This window comes from Pygocentrus nattereri, chromosome 18 (genome assembly GCF_015220715.1).
Source record: "Pygocentrus nattereri isolate fPygNat1 chromosome 18, fPygNat1.pri, whole genome shotgun sequence".
In the NCBI taxonomy this organism is placed as follows: Eukaryota; Metazoa; Chordata; class Actinopteri; order Characiformes; family Serrasalmidae; genus Pygocentrus; species Pygocentrus nattereri.
Window position 1 is genome coordinate 15,826,164 of NC_051228.1, and position 22,030 is coordinate 15,848,193.

The following is a 22,030-nucleotide window of genomic DNA, read 5'->3' on the forward strand; positions in this document are numbered from 1 at the left end:
GCTAACACGCTAATTCATCATAATGATTTGTTTACTATAAATGAGCCATTTCACAAACTGAGTTTAGAGGTGTAACACACAGGGGTGCACGAAGTACACAAATCATGTGCTTGAGTTAAAGTAGAGATACCCAAGGTATCAAATATTACTCCAGTAAAAGTAGAAGTCCTTACTCTAGACCTCAACTTGAGTAAAAGAACAAAAGTATTTGCCTTCAAATGTACTTAAGTATCGAAAGTAAAAGTACTAAGATTAATTATGGCTCTGATGTCCTGTTATCCATCCATCCATCCATCCATCCATTTTCTAAGCCACTTCTCCCTCAGGGTCGCGGTGATGTCCTGTTATCATTTTTATAACAAGACTCACTTCATGAACTCATTTTAGGTGAAAACACTCCAGTGTCTCTCTTGGTAAACCAGTCTTTTAATAGAACGTCATTAATTAGTGACGCTGACGTCTATTAAAATGATCATAAGCACAAAACACTGAAGGCAAACCGTTTCCATCAGGGAGAACCGAGTGGCTCTGAAATCACTTTTACAAACAAGCAAAGTTTCAGTTTAAGATTACTTTGTAACTTAATTACAAGTTGAATAAAAACTTGCTTTAAACTCAGGATCACAAAGAAGTTTTCCTTTACTATATTGATCTGTAGGTCTCTGTTAAGATAAACTAACTGAAACTAATTTACTATAAAATGAAAGTGTTTGTATGAATTCAGAAAAAAAGAAACATGCCAGTCAAACTGCATGTGTGTACATATTTCTATATTGTGGTCTATTTACACAAAGTTAGGTTAGTTCATCATTTAGGTGACGTATGTGCTCCCAAATTTTTATGCTGCTGCGCTGACGTTGAACCCTGTGCTGCACTGGATTGGTATGACCAAGAGGTCAAAATAAGCTTGCTTTGCGCTTCTTTTGTTTGGACATGTTACGTTTTTATTCACACAGAAACCAAAAGGAACGACAGATTTCTCAAAATGTAGTGGAGTAAAAAGTCAGATATTAGACTCTGAAATGTTGTGGAGTGAAATTAAAAAGTCGCCCAGGATGGAAATACTTAAGTACAGATACACAAAAAAACTACATAAGTACAGTAACTAATTACATTTACTTAGTTACTGTCCACCACTGGTGACACAGGCATAAAGGTCCATCAAATTCATCAAGCAAGAGGATCCATAAAACAGACAATTTACATCTTATTACAGTACATTTTCTTGCCACAGCCTCTTTCTGCAGGGCCCCTAGTGGCCATTCTGCCCACAGACTGTAAATCGGATATTTGATATTTGTAGTTTCTATTTTTATAAGTCTATTATCACACTAATAAGGACACTGTTGGTTCGTTATGTGTAAAATGTTATGACTCTGTGTAGAGCTGCTAGTGAGCAATGATGTTTGAAAGGGAATGGGATAAGAAACCCCTTCTAACCAGTTTACACCTCTCCACAAAGACATCCATTCTTTGACACCAAAAAAGTAAAGCATGTAAACACACACAAAAAAAAAACACTTTAATAAACACTTGCTTATACAAATACAGTTTGTTTCTGGGGTTGTAAATCAAACATGGTCCCATCAAAATATATACCATCAATGTATTTCATGGCTAATTTTAAAAAGGGTTAATTGGTTATCCTTGTTTACTTTCCCCACATCTAAGCTCCTTCCTCTGAGGATGCGAGGAAAAGATTGGAGGCCAAACATGATTAGCCCTGTTCAGATTGCATCCGTTTATCAGGGGGACGTCTATAGAGACAGATATTCACGTCTCCTCAGTGAGAAAACTTATGACCAGCAATAAAATTACTACAGAAGGCACAAGTTTTGAGCTGTAATTTCTACAAATCTAGATGTTTGCCAGATGTGGTCATATGATTTTGCTCTATCTGAGTCAAAATTTGATATTTTGTAAATAACAAATGCTTTGATGATTCAATGTAAAGTTCTTTATACTTCATCAAGCATTTTGTAACTGCTGCCATTATAAATGACTTTAATTAGCCTGTAAGACCTTGCTTTATTTTTCCTCCTGATAATGCTCTCCCAGGGTAAGGAGGATGGAGACGAAGTTCTACCAACCACACCAAGTTGATGTTTAAAAGCATCCACTGTGGCATGATTAAAAAATGTTTGTTTAAATGTGCAATATTATATTAGTTGTTCAAGGGATTGTCATTCCTCAACACAACTTGTATACCTTGTGAGTAAATGTCGTTCAGAATATACTCCAGACAGGGGCTGGACGATATAGTAAAAATATTATATCACGATACTTCAAGACAATATGTATTGTGATTTGTAGCTATTATGAGATCGGAACAGGTCACTTAGAACCTATAGTGTTACATATAAGTTATTATATAACTATATAAGTTAACTGATAACTATATATATATAACTGAAAATCGACTACAAGAAGTATTACATTAACTTTCATCCAATTAAAAATTACAATGCTACCTAAAACCTGGTCCACACCACACGATAATAAGCCTGATTTTGAGGCCAATACATCTCTCTCTTTACAGTTCAGTCAAGCTCTATTTCAAAACTTACAATACAAACTTTCAATATTTACAATTCAACATCATAATCTTGATTATTTAACCACCAAGTGTATTTTAGGCTGTTAAATTATTACACTCGTATGTACACGTGTACCTACCAAATGTGAGTCTGTTCGTACATACATGCCAAAGATTAAACTAATGAATAACAAAACTCTCTGTAAAATCTGTGTGTGCTTATTTTACGATCAGACTTGCACGCATCTTTGATATAAATATATTGAATAATGTCCAATACGATTAGCGCTACCCAGTGTGTAATGGGACCACCGACATACATCAAGTGCTACAAACAAAGGCTTATACACAGGATGCACCTGCAAATCCTCTCTCTGAAAGTCTCCTCTATCCTCGCTTTTCAATTTAAAAAATGAATACGTCCATATAGACAGTGGAGTTCATTGGATTTCTGGGTCACAGGCTGGAGGACATAGGACAGAGGAATGGAGGAGGCATCAATTACGCCTTTTCCAAACTGGTCACTCAACATGAACACTCCATTAGGGAGTGTCACTCCATATGAAGTTGCACTCTCTGCTGTGGAGGGCACTTCTAATGAAGGAGAGGGTTTCAGTACATGGGTAAACTTTGAGACGTCCTTGCCACGCTTCAGGAGGAAGCTGCCGTTGCCATGGCTACAGAAAAGTGCTTCGCACGTTTAGCTGTATTGTCATCATATGCTGCGTTAGCACTTTCAGCATTTATAAGAGGCAAAGATAAGAGCTTACAACTGAATAAAAGAGCTCCAGCATACAGAGAAAACAATTAACACACAGTAAAATATATCAGGCTTTTATTTTTAAACTGCTGCCTGCATTGACACAATTTAACTAAAGCTGGGGAGAAATACTGTATAATTGCTGCTTCTCAGATTTAGTCAAAAGACTATAAGAAAAATGTCCATTGTGCCTAAGTATAACACATTTGACTTAAATGCAAGATGTAAGTAACATTTGTTTGTCATTTCTTTCATTCTGCTAAACATGCTGCAGTTGTGTGAGGTGTTGTCAGTAAGTCTGCATATTATAGTTTTATAGTCCACTCCCACACACACACACACACACACACACACACACACATTTTCTAAGCTGCTTCTACCTCAGGGTCACGGCAGCGTGCTGGAGCCTATCCCAGCGGTCGTCGGGCAGAAGGCAGGATACACCCTGGACAGATCACCAGTCCATCGCAGGGCAGCAGTCCACTCCCACTCAGTACAAATTACCAAGACATAGCCCTCAATATGGCAAGCCCCCCACATGAACACATGGACCAAGGAGTGGACAGGCCAAGGGAGCCAGGGCTGAAATCAGACTCAGAGTTACAGCATTGAGATCCACACTGAGAGCTTCTCACTTCAAGCTGCACAAGCTATATTTACTGCTCCGGTGTGCCATGTTATGTGTGCACACAATACGTTCAGTACCACCCAGTGTGCATGTTGCTTGACATTATATACACAACACTGTGCAACAGCCAGACACAAACATTTAATTAATTATTTTCCAGTGAAAACAACACTTAAGGTATTTATTTTAGAACATCAGGAAAGAAGTGGAGAACATATTTAACAGAAAAATACACAGAAGCCCCCAAAACTACAAGTTTTTAAAAGAAATCTTCAGGGATATTTTTCCACACCTCCAAAGTTCAGTCTTAGAAGTTCTTTGCATTTTCTACTTCTCACAATCCAAGTAATCCCAAACATATTCATTGATGTCAAGGTCTGGATTCTGCAGTGCCAAAGCCATTTTTCTGAGAACGTCAGCAGATTCTTTGCTTGATTTGAGTTTCTTTTGCTCATTTTCTTCCCTCAGTAAACACTGTTTCCATAGTGTTGAGTGGTCTTCTCACAGTGAAAGGATTCACAGAAACACCTGTGGATTTTTTCAGATCTGAAGCCAGAGTGGAGCTCTGTGAACTCAAATTTTCTCCTTTCTCTCAAAAACGAAAAAAGGAGTACTCGTGACAGTTTTAGTGGTTTACCAGGTGTTGCGCAGTTGTCAGGGGTCCCATTTTCTCCATCCTGTTTGTGTACTCATTTTCCTTTATGCAAGTGGATTATCTTATATCTAACCTATGTGTATAACCTATTAGTATTTCGGACATACACAGATGAAACGTTTTATTCAGTAACTTCTGTGTCTCATGCACCTAAAGGCAATCAGTATAAGCTACAATCAGAAATATGTGAATTTGTTGAAAGCACAGTGTGATAACTGTTAAGGACAATTATTGTGGACAATGTGGCACAAATGCCTACTTGAAGACATTTTCACTATATACAATATGCATCACAATATTCTGTTATTCTGAGACTTAAGTTGGAAAAGACAAAAAAGGACCTGTGGCACTGCATCGTAATAATAATAATAATAATAATAATAATAATAAAATATACAACTACAATGCTTTTTTATTCAATGTTTTTCAAACTGTACTGCACTAAATCAAATTAAATAGGCCTAATTATGCTCACTTGATATTATCAGTGTTTTAGTACTTTTAGTACTGATGATAACCTCAATATGCTCAGAAAAGCATATTATAACATACAGTATTACAATGGCAATAAAAAAATCATCATAATTGCCCACCCCTGGGTGGTACTGTATATTCCTTTCGCTTGTATTTTGGGTATATCACCTACACTCACAGAGAACTAATCTTCACTTCTAAGCATAATACACGTGGCCAAGCTTTAAATGTTGAGTTACCTATTTAATTTATTTAACACTTCTGCAAAATTAAGCTTTAAAAAATGGCATCTTGGTAGCATTGATGAACCTGAACAAACTGCTGACAACTCCAGATATATTTCTGCCTTTGTTATTCACATGTGGAGTATGCTGCATTCTTGCTCAGAAGATGAATATCTACAGACAGACCTCTGACAAAGAACAAGTCTGGCACAGTAGAATTCATATTGCAACAATCAAAAGACCACATAGGTATGGAATCCTCCTGATGTAACTTCAATGGATACTATTCATGAAAGACAAGACCAAGGCTTGGTTTTAGGAAGCAAGGCTGAAAAGTCAAAGCAGAGACAAATATAGAGAAAATACAGCAGGGCTGCACAATATAGTCAGAATACCACTGTGATTATAGTGCTACACATTGCTATTATGATGCCTTGCAATATACAACCCCAGTTCCAACACAATATTTTATGGTTTACTTTATGAACTTCTTGTTCGTAAATACACACTCATTCCAAATTCAATGAGTGCAACACATCACAAAGCTGGGACAGGAGCATGGTTACCACTGCATTACATTACCTTTTCCTTTGACAGTGGGTTATTAACATTTGGGAACTGAAGACACCAACTGATGAACTAGTTTTGAAAATCTAGTTAATCCAACTGTATAGGGCCTTTGTTGTCATATTTTGAGGTCAATAAGACACACATTCTCAATAGGAGACATTTACATTCATGGCATTTGACAGATGATCTTAAACAGTGTGTCTTACAATTTGATTATTTTTCAAAGATTGGCTAAGGTAGTGATAGGTGTCTTGCCCAAGGACACATTTGGATAGCATACCAGTGCTCACCTGGGTGGGGGCTCAAACTTAGTTTGCAGCATGGTGGTCAGAGGTGTTACCCAATACACTATACCAACCAATTGTTAACAAACGATTTATTGTGCATGCCCAATATAAATACGAGCGATTGAAAATGAAGTCCTCAAATCTTTCCACAGCCTCCTGAAGACCGGAGAAAAATGCTCTGTGGCAGCAATTCACCATGCCTCATTCTAAATGGCCATCGTTTTAATAGCGCATCAAAAATGAAATATAGCTCAGTAAAGGTCTTCACAAAGCTCATTATTAATTGCGACACTGTCAGCCATGAAGGACTCCCATGTTTACTACCAGGTAGTGCTCACAGAGGTTTAAGCTTCATTAACACTGACAACATTTCACAAAGAAGCTTAATAGTTTGTCAGTGGAAGACTATTGACTTGTTCCTTTTCTAAACGCTGCTGAGGGAATGTTTCATAGATGCAGATTCACACTAGCACACTGAAAGTATTGTTTTATTTTTTGATTACTAATAAGCAAATAAGATATAACAAGAATAATACTCTCTAAAATACTCTCTTTTGTTTGTGGCATCAGACTTAGGTTGTATTTGAATACTGAAATAAAATAAGGAAGATTCAAAGTAGTATTTAACATCTCACCAAGCTGCAACCACAGCTTGTATAATCTCCAGGCAAAAGCAGACTCAATGGAATGGGACACTGTAGAGCAGAAACACATGAGCCTAAGGTCACCATGCCCAATACTAGGTGCTGGCTAAAACAGTATAAAACCCCCTCCAATGGGTTGTGGAGCAGTGGTATTTCTTTCTATGGATTGATGGAACTGGTTTGAGTTGGAGTGGCATTTATGATCAAGAGCTAAAAAACACCTTCAGTACCTGACTTCACTAATAGTCTTATGGGTGAAAGCAATCAAATTCTCACAGGAATGTTCTAACAACGAGTGGAACTGTTCCAACAACGAGTGGAACTCTCAGAAGAGCAGAGGCTGTTGCTGCAGTAACATGGAGGACAAACTTCATATTAACACCCTTGATGTCAGAAGAAATCAGAGGAACTATTATGAAGGCAATCAGAATCTTGAGTTAGGAATGGCTTGTCTTTACTGCAACTGCTATAAATAGAGCATATTTTTTTAATGAGGTTAATTGATTTATAAGGATGAAACTGCCTATGTGCAGCATGTTCCACATGAATATAGCCTGATAACCCATTAAAATATTTCCTCATTTGTTTCATAGCTCATCTCTTTAAAATCTCTTTCTGGAATATTATTGTGAGGGTCAGATTCTCTCGCACTACTGCACACGGAATAGTGCCATGCCATGTCACACAGTTCATGCATGGAAGTGATATATAAAAAACAAAAACCTACACAGCGAAAATAGCAAAGCAAAAATCTCTCAATAGAAGTATCTATTTGAAATTTTAAGGCACATGCAGGCTGGATCACACTGCAGTGACTTGGCCCTACAGTTTAATCTGTTTGGTGCTTGCTTAACCCTATCTTATCTAATGTGTCCCCTGTGATACATTTTTCTTTGTCATTGTCCGCTTTAGCTCATTAAACTTCGCCCCAGAGTAGCTGGGAAACTGCACTTTGGCTACTGTAAAATGCAACAGCATGTGTAGGGTTCTATGAAATCTTTAAATAAAAAAAGCTATCACAATTAAAATGAAGAGGAAATATTTAAGATTCTGCACTTTTTCTAGGGGACTCCTGAAATTTAAACAAAATTGTAACACTGTCCATGTTAAACACTTGTTCAGACGACTCAGACAGAATTGATCTACTGAGTGCATGCTGACATTAAAGCAAAAGGGGGGAACAGCAAATAAGAAGAAATTCTAAAATTCATGTTGAAATTTCAAAGAATGAAAAATAGAAGCATTTTCAGTAGTCTTAGACATCTGGACCCCCCCCCCCCCCCCCCCCCGATATATATATGGGGGCAGCACGGTGGCGTGGTGGGTAGCGCTGGAGGAGGGCCTGGGTTCGATTCCCCGGCCGGGCGGCCAGGGTCCTCTCTGTGTGGAGTTTGCATGTTCTCCCCGTGTCTGCGTGTGTTTCCTCCGGGTTCTCCGGTTTCCTCCCACAGTCCAAAGACATGCAGTCAGGTCGATTGGACATGCTAAATTGCCCCTAGGTGTGAGTGTGTGAGTGACTGTCTGTGTCTGTCTGTCTGCCCTGTGATGGACTGGCGACCTGTCCAGGGTGTATGCTGCCTTCCACCCGATGACTGCTGAGATAGGCTCCAGCACCCCCCGCGACCCTGGCGGAGAAGCGGCTTAGAAAATGGATGGAAGGATGGATGGATATATATATATATATATATATATATATACATACATACACAACCATTTTATAAATGTTTATTTTTTTATATGTTTACTGAAATTGCTAAAACAACAGTAAGAGCAGGAGACGTTCAGGTCATATATTAATTTCAAACTTACACTCACTTCCTCACTCGCGTTTAGCAGGCTAACAATTCTCATAAAGAGAGTGATATTAGCTCTCACAATGTTTCTGTGTGCTTCATTGAAAGAAAGTAAATCAGCATCATTTCATATCAGCAGGACCTGATGAATGCACATGTTTTCAGTCAATTGCAGTTTCATTCTGGGAATGTATGAAATAAAAAACCTGAAATACACCCAACAAACATATGTGAACACAGAGTATGTTCAATGTTGCTACTATTGCTTTATGACAACTGTTTACTGATGTGAGACACAGAAATAATACTCCAGTGAGACTGAAGAAAGACAAAAAAGCACCAAGGATGTAACCACATGAGCGATCCTGTCTACTCGTTTTATAAAGTAGCAAGCAAAGTTTATTTATATAGCGCTTTTTACAACAGGTGTTGTCACAAAGTAGCTTAACAGAACAATCAGTATTACAGGAAAAAAAAAAAAAAAGAAAAGAAAAATCTGGGTCCAAGCCCCCAGTGGCGACAGTGGCAAGAAAAAACTCCCTAACGGCAAGAGGAAGAAACCTTAAAGGGAACCAAGACTCAGAAAGGGAACCCATCCTCCTCTGGTCAACACCAGATACCAAACATTGTTAGTATAAAGTATTATAGTACAACATGATAAAAACAGGCAGGCACTGGTTAATTTGATTAGTTTATGAATATGCAGCAGCAGCAACAGCAGCATCTGAGGTGAGGACTGCCCAGCGTTGTACAGCAAGAAACTCAATGGTGGTCAGGCCAGCCCAGAAGGCTGGCAAGCAGCAAAACCTTTATCTTGTTCAGTCTTGATATTTTAACTGTTCTTTTCAACTGTCAAAATAACATCAGTTTCATCTCTGCAGCATCAGTCTGGTTTAAATCTGCTATAGGCGTACGTGATGCACTTCAGGACTAAAGTATGATGCAACATCACATTATGCAAATCAGTTAGCAAGTGTTACGGCCCTCTGATGATGCCTGCCTTTTCCTATGCTGAAAATGCATCTGAAATAAGAGACTGTGAGAACACAAACATACTGACAAAAGTAAGCTAGCCAGATTGTTGTCACTCTCCTACCGTTACAGTTAGCTGTTAGAAGAAATGTCCAATGCTGACATAATGCTGCTTCCTCCTGGAGAGACGCCTCTTTTCAGTGTTTTTTGAGCTTTCAGTGTTATGTTACTACCAAGCTAACATCTTCCTTAACACACTGGATTGAATGTTATTCTAAGTTACATTAAGTAAATGCTTTACTGAGCCATGTATGGATCACAGTAAATGTGACAGACAAAGAGTAAGATTACTTTTTTGCATTGTGATGCGTGACCACTCTCAAACAGTCTAAAGTGTCTCTGTGGCGTGAATTAAGGGTGGAGAGAATCTTAAATGTAAAAGGTCTCACTGCTCTTTAATATTACCAGGTAATTCACATCTTTACCCTTGACTAACTGACTCTCATTTCTTTACTGATAGGGATGCAGTGCACATCGTGATATACACAGAAGCACAACAGGAATGTTAACTAAAACAATGAATGTGAGATCATTTTCTACAATCTTCAAACTACAGAAAACTTTCAATATGTTCAGAACTGTTGTAATAATCCCCCCAAAATCACCAAATGGCACACATTTCCATATTTATGTATGAAATTGACCTTTTTCTCTCTCAATTCTGCAATTCCGTCCTCGCAAGTCATAGGAACCTTCATATGGAATCTGAGCTTTCTGTGTGCTACTGTGCTTTCCATCACCATATATAAGAAACACTCTGCTGCCTTTTTTGCTGGATGCACTGCGATAGTTGCTAAGTGAGCATGTGTACATTCAAAACAGCCTTAATGTTGCGAATCACTGAATGATCTGTTTCAACAACAAGGTGAACCAAAGTTCTGTGAAAAAGTCAGAGACCACCCTTCACTTAAATAATGTCCATTCAAAATAGCCTGAAAAATTCATTCAGTTATAAGGCAACCCAGTTGCATAAAAAAGGGGAGAGTGAAAGGAAAATGAGTTAAAAATAATACAGACATAGAGACTAACAGCTGTGCAAGAGCAGGTAGACCACCAAAACCGTCAACATCAGATAAACATTACTTAAAACTTTCAGCTTTGAGAGAGAGAAGAACTCAATGCTATGAGTCTAAAAGGATGTGTAGCTTTCAAGAAACCATTGTGGAGAGAAGGAAATAGACGAAAATGAAAATAACCTGCAAATCAAAAAAGCTGTTCTTAGAACAACTGGCTGATCACCCCAGAGCCCAGATCTTGGGATTACTTAGATTGTGAGTAGACCATCTGCAAACAACTTCAAAGGCTGAACCTTTGAAGGTGTTTAAAAAAACCCTGCAGATTTCTCTGAAAACCTCCTTAAAGAACGGAAGCTGTAATAAATGCTAAAGGTGGACACACTAAATACTGACAAAAGATGACATCATATATCATGGAGGCTTCTGTGTCCGTTTCTGCCATTCAATTTTCTGTGTAATGTCTCCACGCTAAATAGATAGCAAAAGGTTTTCCATTCTGCTCCACGCTACTTCCATACTGCATTGGGTGCAGTTCAGACATAGTAGCAATTGCAGCAGAGTGACTACGAGCATCTTCTTAACTCTCTCTCTCTCTCTCTCTCTCTTTCTTTCTCTCTCTTCAGTGAATGCAGCTTCATAGTGTCAGATGAATCCTGGGGATGCAGTGGCTGACCTTCAGCTCGGAGAAAAGAGCACCCCGGGCCTTTATTAGGCTGAGAGGATAGCACTGCTGCAGCTGGAGACATAGACATCCTCTCAGCATGCCCTCTGCCTGCACTGCCCTCCCCTGAGAGTAGAAGCCAGTGAACAGACTGCCACGTAGCATGCCGCCTTCCAGCTACTGTCCACCTTTTCTTCCGGCTCTGACTCAATTAACCAGATTCTCTGGCCGCAGCTCAGATGCACAAACAAGTGGTGAGGCAACGGAATTCAGAACTATATTTAACTTGCATCCGAGACGTCTCACTTCTGAAACAGTCTTATTTTCCCTCTGATTGGCAAAGCACGTCTATAGGCATCATGTCTTTTGACTTTTGCGTTCACCAGTCAAAGTCAAAATCATTTTGGGCAAGATTCTAACCTCAGGCTACAAAGGTTGTTAAAGGTTCTCACATTTGCCAACCTAATAAAGTTACATCAGCCTGGATTAACTTAACTCTGATGAATTTTATTTTGCCATTGGTGGAGTACTCGCAATATTTCCAGGCTGTTACCAGCTATAGGCAAAATAGCAGGCATGAGGATTACACGTCTTGCATCACATTGACAGTGTGAAAAAAAGGTGCACTGTGCACACACTGAGTAAAACAGCAATTCTGAAATGAGAGTGGGACTGGGTATCGAATTTCAATACCTTTATGTTACCGATTTAATTGCTTCAGTACTGCAGAGAACCAAAAAATTCCATGTTATTCAGCTCCAAATTTCAGTATCCACATTGCCAGTCTTAGCATCAGTGAACCAATAAGCGCAGATGTTCCGAAATCTGGACGCCTGATTTGCTGTATAAATAACATTTCATAAGCATGTTATTAATATTAGTGCTCCTTGATTATTCTGTAGTCCATTACAGTCAGAAAATTCCCCCACTTTCACACTGTAAAAAATGGTTTGTTTGTTCAATCTAAACCAGCCTATGTTAAATTTATCATCATTTTAATGAAGATGTTTTAATAAGTTTAATAAAACTAGTTACATTTTCTTTTGTACAGTGCAGTACCTAATATCCATTTTGGGGTTGTAATTTTAAAAAAGGGTATAAAAACTAATGCATACCACGAAACATGCTTTACAGTACAACATAAGAGAATGATGCAATATACCAGATGTACCAACATGTTTGTCAATTTGTACGTGATTTTATAATGCACAGAAGGGGGCGGACTGAAACGCCTTGCTCTCCAACACAGCCTTTTATACAAACAACAATGAATAAAGAGCAAAGCTCTAACACTTAGAACACTAGCTTTCATGTGTTGGATGTTTTGCATTTGCAAATACAAAATATTTTCCAAATAAAACACTACTGGCTCCATTCTGGCTGGATTTCAACGAGTGAACATATTGGCACATAATTAACAGAGTAGAAAATATCTTATGTAGAAGACGAGACCCCCTTTACCATGTGATGTCACAACTGTTAGCTTGAGCTTGACTTCATCTGAGAAAGCAGCATTCCTCCCTCACTCATACCTCTCGCTCTTCACACTAAAAAAACACACTATATTTAGTATCTAAGAAAAAAAATCTCTTGGCTTTTTATGAAGGCAGAATATTTTTGAATATTACAGGCCTAACAAGCATGTTAATAGGGGTAGGAATCTTTAGGCATGTCACGATTCGATTACGATTCAGAGGTCTGTGATGCGGTTATAAAACGATAATAAATGCATCTTTTTTTCTATACGGGATTTCTTTTTTCCTACCGTCTGAGGGCTTGGTACTTTTAAAGCAAAGTATTCATAATATTCCACAAAGAATTTACTTCCAATATCTTTTATTAATAAACCAAATGGAAGTGGTTTTTTAAGCAAATTGGAAGGCTCTCATTTACTGCACATGTTTGGAGCACATGAGATGCTGCTGCCACTCATCTGCGATAAAATGCTACGGTGAAATAAGATCTCAGCTCCTAAGTGTGTAACATAGCGCGAAAGCCCTGGTTCTCAACGATGAGAACTGACGAAAATCCTTGGCAATACAAGTTGTGACAGAGTTGTTCACTAGTTCACTTCGTCCTTTCCGAGTTGGGTGGAAGCTATTACATCGCTTGCTCGATGGTCCTCTGGTTGTCAGCAAGTACAACCAGATGGAAAACTAAATATGGTTTTCCCCTTCAGCTCCATAGAAGCCCAAGTGCTTCCATACGCTAGCTCAAGGGTCGGCGAACTGCAGCTGTTTTACTGACCATACAGAGTTTTAACAGTAAATGGTCTTAAATGCTGGAGTTAATGTAGTGTTTAACCGCTAGTTCACCTAGCGAGTAGCTAAGGCAAAGGGAAAGATTTGAGATGAACATCCATAATTTGGAGATGAACGTGTTTATAATCACTCCTGTTTTCCTGATACGTTTAATCTGCAATGAGGATCTGTTAAACACTAAAAACGTGAAGCCCAAGTCGCTTCTCATTCACCAGCTTGTTTGAATTTACCCATTCCACCTTAAATGGTGCAGCAGTTACATTCTAGCACCTCATGCACCATTTAAGGTGGAACGGGAAAATTCGAACAAGAAGCTGGCAAATGAGAAGTGACTTCAGCCTCGTAAAATGTAGAACACTGAGAGGCATTTTACAGTAAACTGTTCTACTTTTGTGGAAAAGTTTCCAGCTAAGCTAAAGATTAAAGCAGAGCAAAGTAAGTCTGTGTTTTTGTTTGTATTATATTTTTAGCCTGTACTAGCACAATAGCACATGCCGAGACACATACAACTAAAATGGTAAAATGGACTCAAAGGCCCAATCCCATTTCACCCCTTGCCCCTAAACACTTAGCTCTACCCCTCCGTTTTGGCGTTCACGTCTAGGGGTAGGGTTGTCCCGCTTGTTGTTGAGATGGAGGGGTAGGGTGAAGTGTTGAGGCTATATGGCCCTTCAAACTGAGATTTTTCTGAGGCGCACTACAAATGGAGGGTTATGAGAAAATTGCCAGAATGCCCTGCGAATCATCAGCAAGATGGCTGCACAAGCGACCAAAGAGACACACAAATGTCAGTATTTCTCTGTTAAAAAGCCGCTGTACTGTAAGAACCACTGTAATAGCGTTTTATGGTCATTTCCTTCCTAACACGCATAAAAATCACTAGTAATACTCTGATGTCTCGGTCACTACCTGGCAAATTTTCCTGTTCCACCTTAAATGATGGAGCAGTTACGTTCTGGTACCTGAGGTTTCCTCACCATTGAAGGTGGAATGGGAAATCGATGATGAAGCTGGCGATTAGAAAGCTAAGTTCAGCTTCATATCACTGAAGAATTCTTGGTGGCGATAATAAATAATTGCCCCCCTCTCTGATGGCGTATGATGCCCTAAATGTATTTAAGCAGTGAGGAGCTGAACTTCACCCTCCTCTGCTGTCACTGCAGACTGGCAGGGTCGCATACAGAGCAGCGCTAGCAGCTGTTAATGAAGTGATGTGGGTTTTTGTTTGTGCTCTTTTTTATTCAGTGACTCGTTTGATTGATTGATGCGTAAAACTGAGGTTGTGACTGAATCGCAAGTGCCCTGCTTTTCAGTCTCCTTCAGATAAACAGCAAATGTCAGTGCAATATACCATTATTGCTATAGTCTGGAGAGAAAGCAGGAAAACACATCCTGATTATTTTTCCAGGCTATATTACATATGATTCACCTGTCCTGTCATGTGACACACAAGTGAGATCACCACAGCTGGAGGCAGCACATTGGAAATGGCCGTAATTGTCTCGTCTGTTTATGTAAAAGTCGCTGATTACAACTGATGACATATCCGGTTCTTGAAGGGTTGTGCCATTTCATAGGGGGAAGATTTCAACCACTACCCCTTGTAACTCAGTTTCAAGGGTGAGGGTTATACCCGAGGGGTAAAAATAAGAAATGGGATTGGTCCTGACTCTGAGTAGTAGTAGTCTTAAGTACAACATTACCATGTAGAACTAAATATGTACATTTACATAACATTCCATTTCATCTAATGCTCTAATAACACTATTCTACTATAATAGTGCAGAGATGAGCCATGATCTATTTTAACAACCCTGTACTTTTCAAATAGCCTGAATTCATACCTGTATGAATAAACCCGAGGAAACCAGCCATTAGGGGTGTACTTTGTGTACTTCTGGTGCCGGTCCCAAGCCCGGATAAATGGTGAGGGTTGCGTCAGGAAGGGCATCCGGTGTAAAACTTGTGCCAAAACTATCATGCGGATCACAAATATGATTGCCATACCGGATCGGTCGAATCCCGGGTTAACAACGACCGCCTCCGGTGCTGTTGACCAGCAGGGTGCCGGAGGAAATTGAACTACTGTAGGTCGAAGACCATCAGAGAGGAGAGGAGGAAGGCGGGTTAGACGGCAGCGAGAGAGAAGGAAAGACAGGAGTGTGGAGGTTAGAGTAGGGACTCTGAACATAGGGACAATGACTGGTAAAGGCAGAGAGCTTGCAGACATGATGGAGAGAAGGAAGGTAGATATTCTGTGTGTCCAGGAGACCAGATGGAAAGGAAGCAAGGCCAGGAACATTGGAGGTGGATTCAAACTGTTCTATCATGGTGTAGAGAGGAAGAGAAATGGAGTAGGGATAATCCTAAAGGAACAGCTTGTGAAAAGTGTTCTGGATGTAGAGAGAGTGTCAGACAGGATCATGAGCCTGAAGTTGGAGGTTGATGGTGTGATTTTGAATGTGGTCAGTTCATATGCACCACAGGTTGGTTCTCAGTTAGAGGAGAAAGAGGAATTTTGGAGTAAGATGGATGAAGTGGTAGATGGTGTCCCTAGAGAGGAGACATTGGTGATTGGTGCAGACTTCAATGGACATGTTGGTGAAGGAAACAGAGGGGATAAAGAGGTGCTGGGTATGTATGGTGTGAAAGACAGAAATGCGGAAGGTCAGATGGTTGTAGATTTGGTGGTGAACATGTATTTTCAGAAGAGGGAAGAACACAGGGTGACATACAAGAGTGGAGGGAGGTGCACACAGGTGGATTATATACTTAGCAGGAGATGCCACCTAAAGGAGATTGGAGATTGTAAAGTGGTGCCAGGGGAAAGTGTAGCAAGGCAGCATAGGGTGGTTGTCTGTAGAATGAGGTTAGAAACAAAGAAGAGGAAGAGAGTGAAGACAGAGCCAAAGATTAGATGGTGGAAGCTGAAGGAGGAGGATGGTTGCAGGCAGTTCAGGGAAAAATTGCAACAGGCCCTTGGGGGCAGTGAGGAGCTACCTGAGGACTGGGAAAATACAGCTAAGGTGGTGAGAGAAACTGGCAAGAATGTGTTGGGTGTTTCGTCTGGTCAGAGGAAAGAAGACAAGGAAAGTTGGTGGTGGAATGAGGAAGTCCAGGAGAGTAATCAGAAGAAGAAGGCAGCTAAGAAAAAGTGGGATAACCAGAGAAATGAAGGAAGTAGGCAGGAGTACTGTGAGGCTAGTCGCATAGCGAAAAGAATGGTTGCAAAGGCAAAGGCTCAGGCCTATGATGAGCTGTATGAGAGGCTGGACAGTAAAGAAGGAGTAAAGGACATGTATCGTTTGGCTAAACAGAGAGATAGAGCTGGAAAGGATGTACAGCAGGTTAGGCTGATAAAGGATAGAGAGGGAAATGTACTAGTGAGTGAACAGAGAGTGTTGAGTAGATGGAAGGAGTACTTTGACAGTTGGTCCAGATGACATACCTGTGGAGGTATGGAGATGTTTAGGAGAGAAGTCAGTGGACTTTTTAACCAGGTTGTTTAACAAAATCCTGGAGAGTGAGAGGATGCCTGATGAGTGGAGAAGCAGTGTATTGAGCTGCAGTAAGTACAGAGGTATAAAGTTGATGAGCCACACCATGAAGGTATGGGAAAGAGTTGTTGAAGCAAGGCTAAGGCGAGAGGTTCAGATCAGTGAGCAGCAGTTTGGTTTCATGCCCAGAAAGAGTACCACAGATGCAATTTTTGCATTGAGAGTGTTGGTAGAGAAGTACAGAGAAGGTCAGAAGGAGCTACATTGTGTCTTTGTGGATCTAGAGAAGGCATATGATAGGGTGCCAAGACAGGAACTGTGGTACTGTACGAGGAAGTCAGGTGTAGCTGAAAAGTATGTTAGGGTGGTGCAGGACATGTATGAGGATAGTGAGACAGTGGTGAGGTGTGCAGTTGGAGTGACAAATGGTTTCAAGGTGAAGGTAGGGTTACATCAGGGATCAGCTTTGAGCCCCTTCTTTTTTGCAATGGTGATGGACAGGTTGACAGATGAGGTCAGGCAGGAGGCTCCATGGACCATGATGTTTGCAGATGACATTGTAATCTGTGGTGAGAGTAGAGAGCAGGTGGAAGAGAATCTGGAGAGGTGGAGGTCTGCACTGGAGAGGAGAGGAATGAAGGTCAGTAGAGACAAGATGGAATACATGTGTGAGAATGAGAGGGAGGCAGGTGGAAAGGTGAAGATGCAAGGAGTAGAGGTCGTAAATGTGGATGACTTCAAATATCTTGGGTCAACCATCCAGAGCAATGGACAGTGTAGAAAAGAGGTGAAGAAGAGGGTGCAGGCAGGATGGAGTGGGTGGAGACGGATGTCAGGGCTGATGTGTGACAGAAGGATAGCAGCAAGAGTGAAAGGGAAGGTTTACAAGGCAGTAGTGCGTCCTGCTATGATGTATGGTTTGGAGACTGTGGCTTTGTCTAAAAGACAGTAGGGTGAGCTGGAGGTGGTGGAGATGAAGATGCTGAGATTTTCGTTGGGAGTGACAAGGCCGGACAAGAAATGAGCAGATCAGAGGGACAGTGAAGGTGGAGCAGTTTGGAGATAAAGCCAGAGAGGCCAGGTTGAGATGGTTTGGACTTGTATTGAGGAGGAATGGTGGATATATTGGGCAAAGAATGTTGGAGATGGAGCTGCCGGGTAGAAGGAGAAGAGGTAGACCTCAGAGAAGGTTTATGGATGTAGTGAAGGTGGACATGGAGATGGCTGGTGTGAAAGTAGAGGAGGCAATGGATAGGGCAAGATGGAGGCAGATGATCCGCTGTGCGACCCCTAAAGGGAGCAGCCTAAAGAAGAAGAAGATGAATAAACCCAAGGGAAATAAAGGGAAATGATTTGTTATTGTTCAATAGATCTTTGTATCTTGCTCTTTTCTAAAAAAATCTAACTGACTGATTATCAAAACAACCTGCAGAGTACTATAATATAATCAACAGTGGCAGTCTTAGTATGGAGAACGCTTTAAAAAGACTACGGTTATTGCATGTCTCCAGTGGTGTCAGAGATTGTGAAGCAAAATGACAATTAACATGCATGCTTGAAAAAATTAGCTTTAGGCTAGCCTAATAAAACATCTTACGGGCTCTGCCACAGCTCGAAAGGACAGTGGGTAAGAGAGGAATGTTTGAATGGAGTCTGAATTGTGTTCAAGTGTAGATATTAGCTGTTTAAATTATATATATATATATATATATATATATATATATATATATATACACACACACACACACACACACACACACACACACACACACACACACACACACACACAACGTGTGCCAAATGGGGACGACTTTCTCAAATACATCAGAAAGTTAGCGGGGGCTCACAGAGTGTTCAACCAAGATAATGGCTTACATTTTTCAGAATCCAAGGACTTACTACAATTTCCTTGCAACTTCCTTGAAAATCAATCACCTGTATTAAAATCTTGTCACATCTCAACTAACGCTAATTGCCATTTAATCACATACTGCAACAGACTGTACATTTCATTTCCCTTTAATGACCGATGTAAGTTACAAATTGGTTACAAACATTAAATGGCTATTATTAACCAACATATGTCTCTGTAGCTCAGTAAAATAAGGTCAGCTGCCATTTCATCTCTCACTGTGACCAATTTATCCAAAAGTTTAATGTGGCTACAAGCAAGATTTTAATTTAACTTTCTTTAATGACCCCTGTGAGACATACATTTACCAACATATGTCACCCTAGACCATCTATTTGATTCTAAAGCGGTAATGGCTCTTTCTAAAAAAATCCAGGCTAAATGTCATGTCGATTTATCAGCCACAAAGACAGCGGTCGGGTTTTTCTTGCAAACTCCATGGGTGAAGAGACCACATGGAAAAGACACATGTCCCAATTAGCACCATATTGTGTCAAATGTGTGGATGAAGAACATGTGAGAATAGATTCTTTGTGAACGCAACACCATAGGAGCATGCCAATGTGCTAATGAGACTGCATCCAATATATTTGTCTACCTACAGTAGTTCCTTTGTGCTTGTGGATGTCAGATATAAACAAATGTGTAGCATTAGCTATCATGTGTAAACAGTAACAGAAGAGGCCATGAGACATTCATATTTGACCAGTTTGACCATAATTCAGTGTTGCTTTAAATCAAAATCTCACCAGGATTCATACGGTAATAATACTAGATGTAATAATACTATAAGCAGGGCTTAATTTGACGGGGGGGAGCAAGGTGATGCTATTCCTGCTGGCAGATTTGTGGACCTCCTGCCAAACTGGGTTAGTCTGAAATATGTGTTCATGGGTGAAAACTATAAAGTTTCAGCTGCTGGTGGGCAACTTTTAAGCAAACTTTGGACTGGTGATGTTTGATGGATCTGGCACCATTAGCCAGAATTTTAAAGAAAAGCAATATCTGTGGAGGCATTAACCAGCTCAGCAGAGAAACTGAATACACCAAAAGCCAACAATCTGGAATATACTGAACACAGAAAAACTGAGGTGTACTTGATAATGTAGGTCCTTATGATATTTTGGATCTGTTCTTTTGTAAATAAGTCATGCTAAACAACAGAAGTACGTCGAGTGATTCCCTGATCTTTGTATAGTGATGTTACTATCCATCTTATATACATTGTATTAAATATTATAATCCACTTGGAACTACTAAAAGAGATACAGAAGAGGAATGTACCATGATATTGGCCATGTGTAGAACTGATACTAACATCTTCTCAAGTAATCCAATTACAGGTGGAGAGCAAGACGTATTGCTGTTTGCACCTGGCATTTCTATGTGCCTCATAAACATTTCTAGTGACCAACTGTGATTGGAAGTGTGACATGCACATTTGCTATGTCAGTTTCTCACCATGTTTGTTTCCAGACAAAAATGTCCTGCAAGCCCTTGTACATGTACAGGCTGTTAGAAATATTTAGATCGCTTGGACTGCTAACTCTACTTATAGATGGAATGAAGAAAGAGGCAACACAGCTGACTAGGTGTCCCTTGGCACACATTGGGATGCTAGTGTTAACACTACAAATTAGTGACCCTGATCACCTCCACAGGTTTCACAACACACCTCCAAGATTCAGTCCTGCACTGCTGTGTCTCATTCACTCATATCAGTGCAACACACACTAACACACCACTACCACGTCAGTGCCACTGTAGTGTTGAGAATGATCCATTACCCAAATAATGGTAATTATTTGCCGCACACGCACACACACACACACACACCTACCCACACACACCCACCTACCCACCAAGTCGTTATAAAGGGGGAGAAAGGTCGGATAAAAAAAATGAATGGTAGCGCTCAAAACAGCATCTGTTTACAAAGAAAGTCCCATCTTCAATAAAAAGAGACAGTCAGCTTGCTGGCATAGGTGCAAGTGGGAGAAGCTCACCCTCGTTTGAGAGATATGTGCAGTACACTAACAACAAGCTGACAAATCACATATTGAGTCAAATGCTATTATGCAATTTGGTCAGATTTTAACAATGATTTAAATATCCTTTTAAAACAACAATCTGGCTTTTAATTTCAGACTGATAGGATTCTCACCATTCAAAAAAAAAAAAAAAATAGGAACTTAGGGTTTTGTATGACTGGAAATAACTGCCCAGGGAGTGGACAGACTATCCTAAAAGGACTCTTATGTAAACTTTGAATGTTTCTATCAAGCAGGGCAGGAGTGGGTTTTCTGACCAAGAGTTACATGTTGCAGACCAGTCCACACCAAATCTAACTGTATTGCTTCTGCTAAACTTCTACCAGTAAGAATGTGTATTCTCACACACACAGTGCTGCCATCGCGCAGAATAGCTTTTTCTAAAATCTTTTTGCATTTTCATCTTCTTCATTTCTTACTCTTATTAACTGGTAGAAGTTTTATCTTAAATGTGACATAACCATGACAGTCAATACGCTTTACACTAATGCAAGCTAAGTAAGTTCAGGTCCTCCCACAGAGAAAAGAAATATTTGGCCATTTTTTTCTTTAAAAGTGGGATCCATCTAATACTCAAATAATCAAAATGTATTTCAAACACTAAAGTACCTTTAGCAAAACTTATTTCTGGTCATATTTTATAATCACATTTTACATATATCTCTTTTCTGTAAGAGTTGTCAGCATTTGTCACTGTCCATCTGCTTGGATATGTCCTCATCCTTAGGTAAGCTTTTTCATTCTTGTCTCCTCCATGCCATCTTGATTTTTTGCCGTTCTAGCCACTTTCCAGATTACCCACATCACTAATACTGCCAACAGGTAAATGCCATTCATTCACAGTAAGAAGGTTTTATTTGTGACAGAGATAAAAATGAAATACTTAAACAGTGTAACTGTATAAGTATCAGGATTTAAAGGAATCTATAAGGAGTAGTTATCAAAGTCAGCAGGCACTTGAGGATCATGTATCAGTATCGGTATTATGAGGAACAAAGTGATATTGGTGCATCCTTAGAACAGAGTGCA

General features: G+C 39.8%; 1 protein-coding gene across 4 annotated transcripts in view; it reads right to left on the bottom strand.

The window, feature by feature from the left end:
- Positions 1-22,030, bottom strand: part of LOC108425192 (cAMP-specific 3',5'-cyclic phosphodiesterase 4D-like) — a 264,509-nt gene that overhangs the window by 169,022 nt on the left and 73,457 nt on the right. The window lies entirely within an intron of this gene.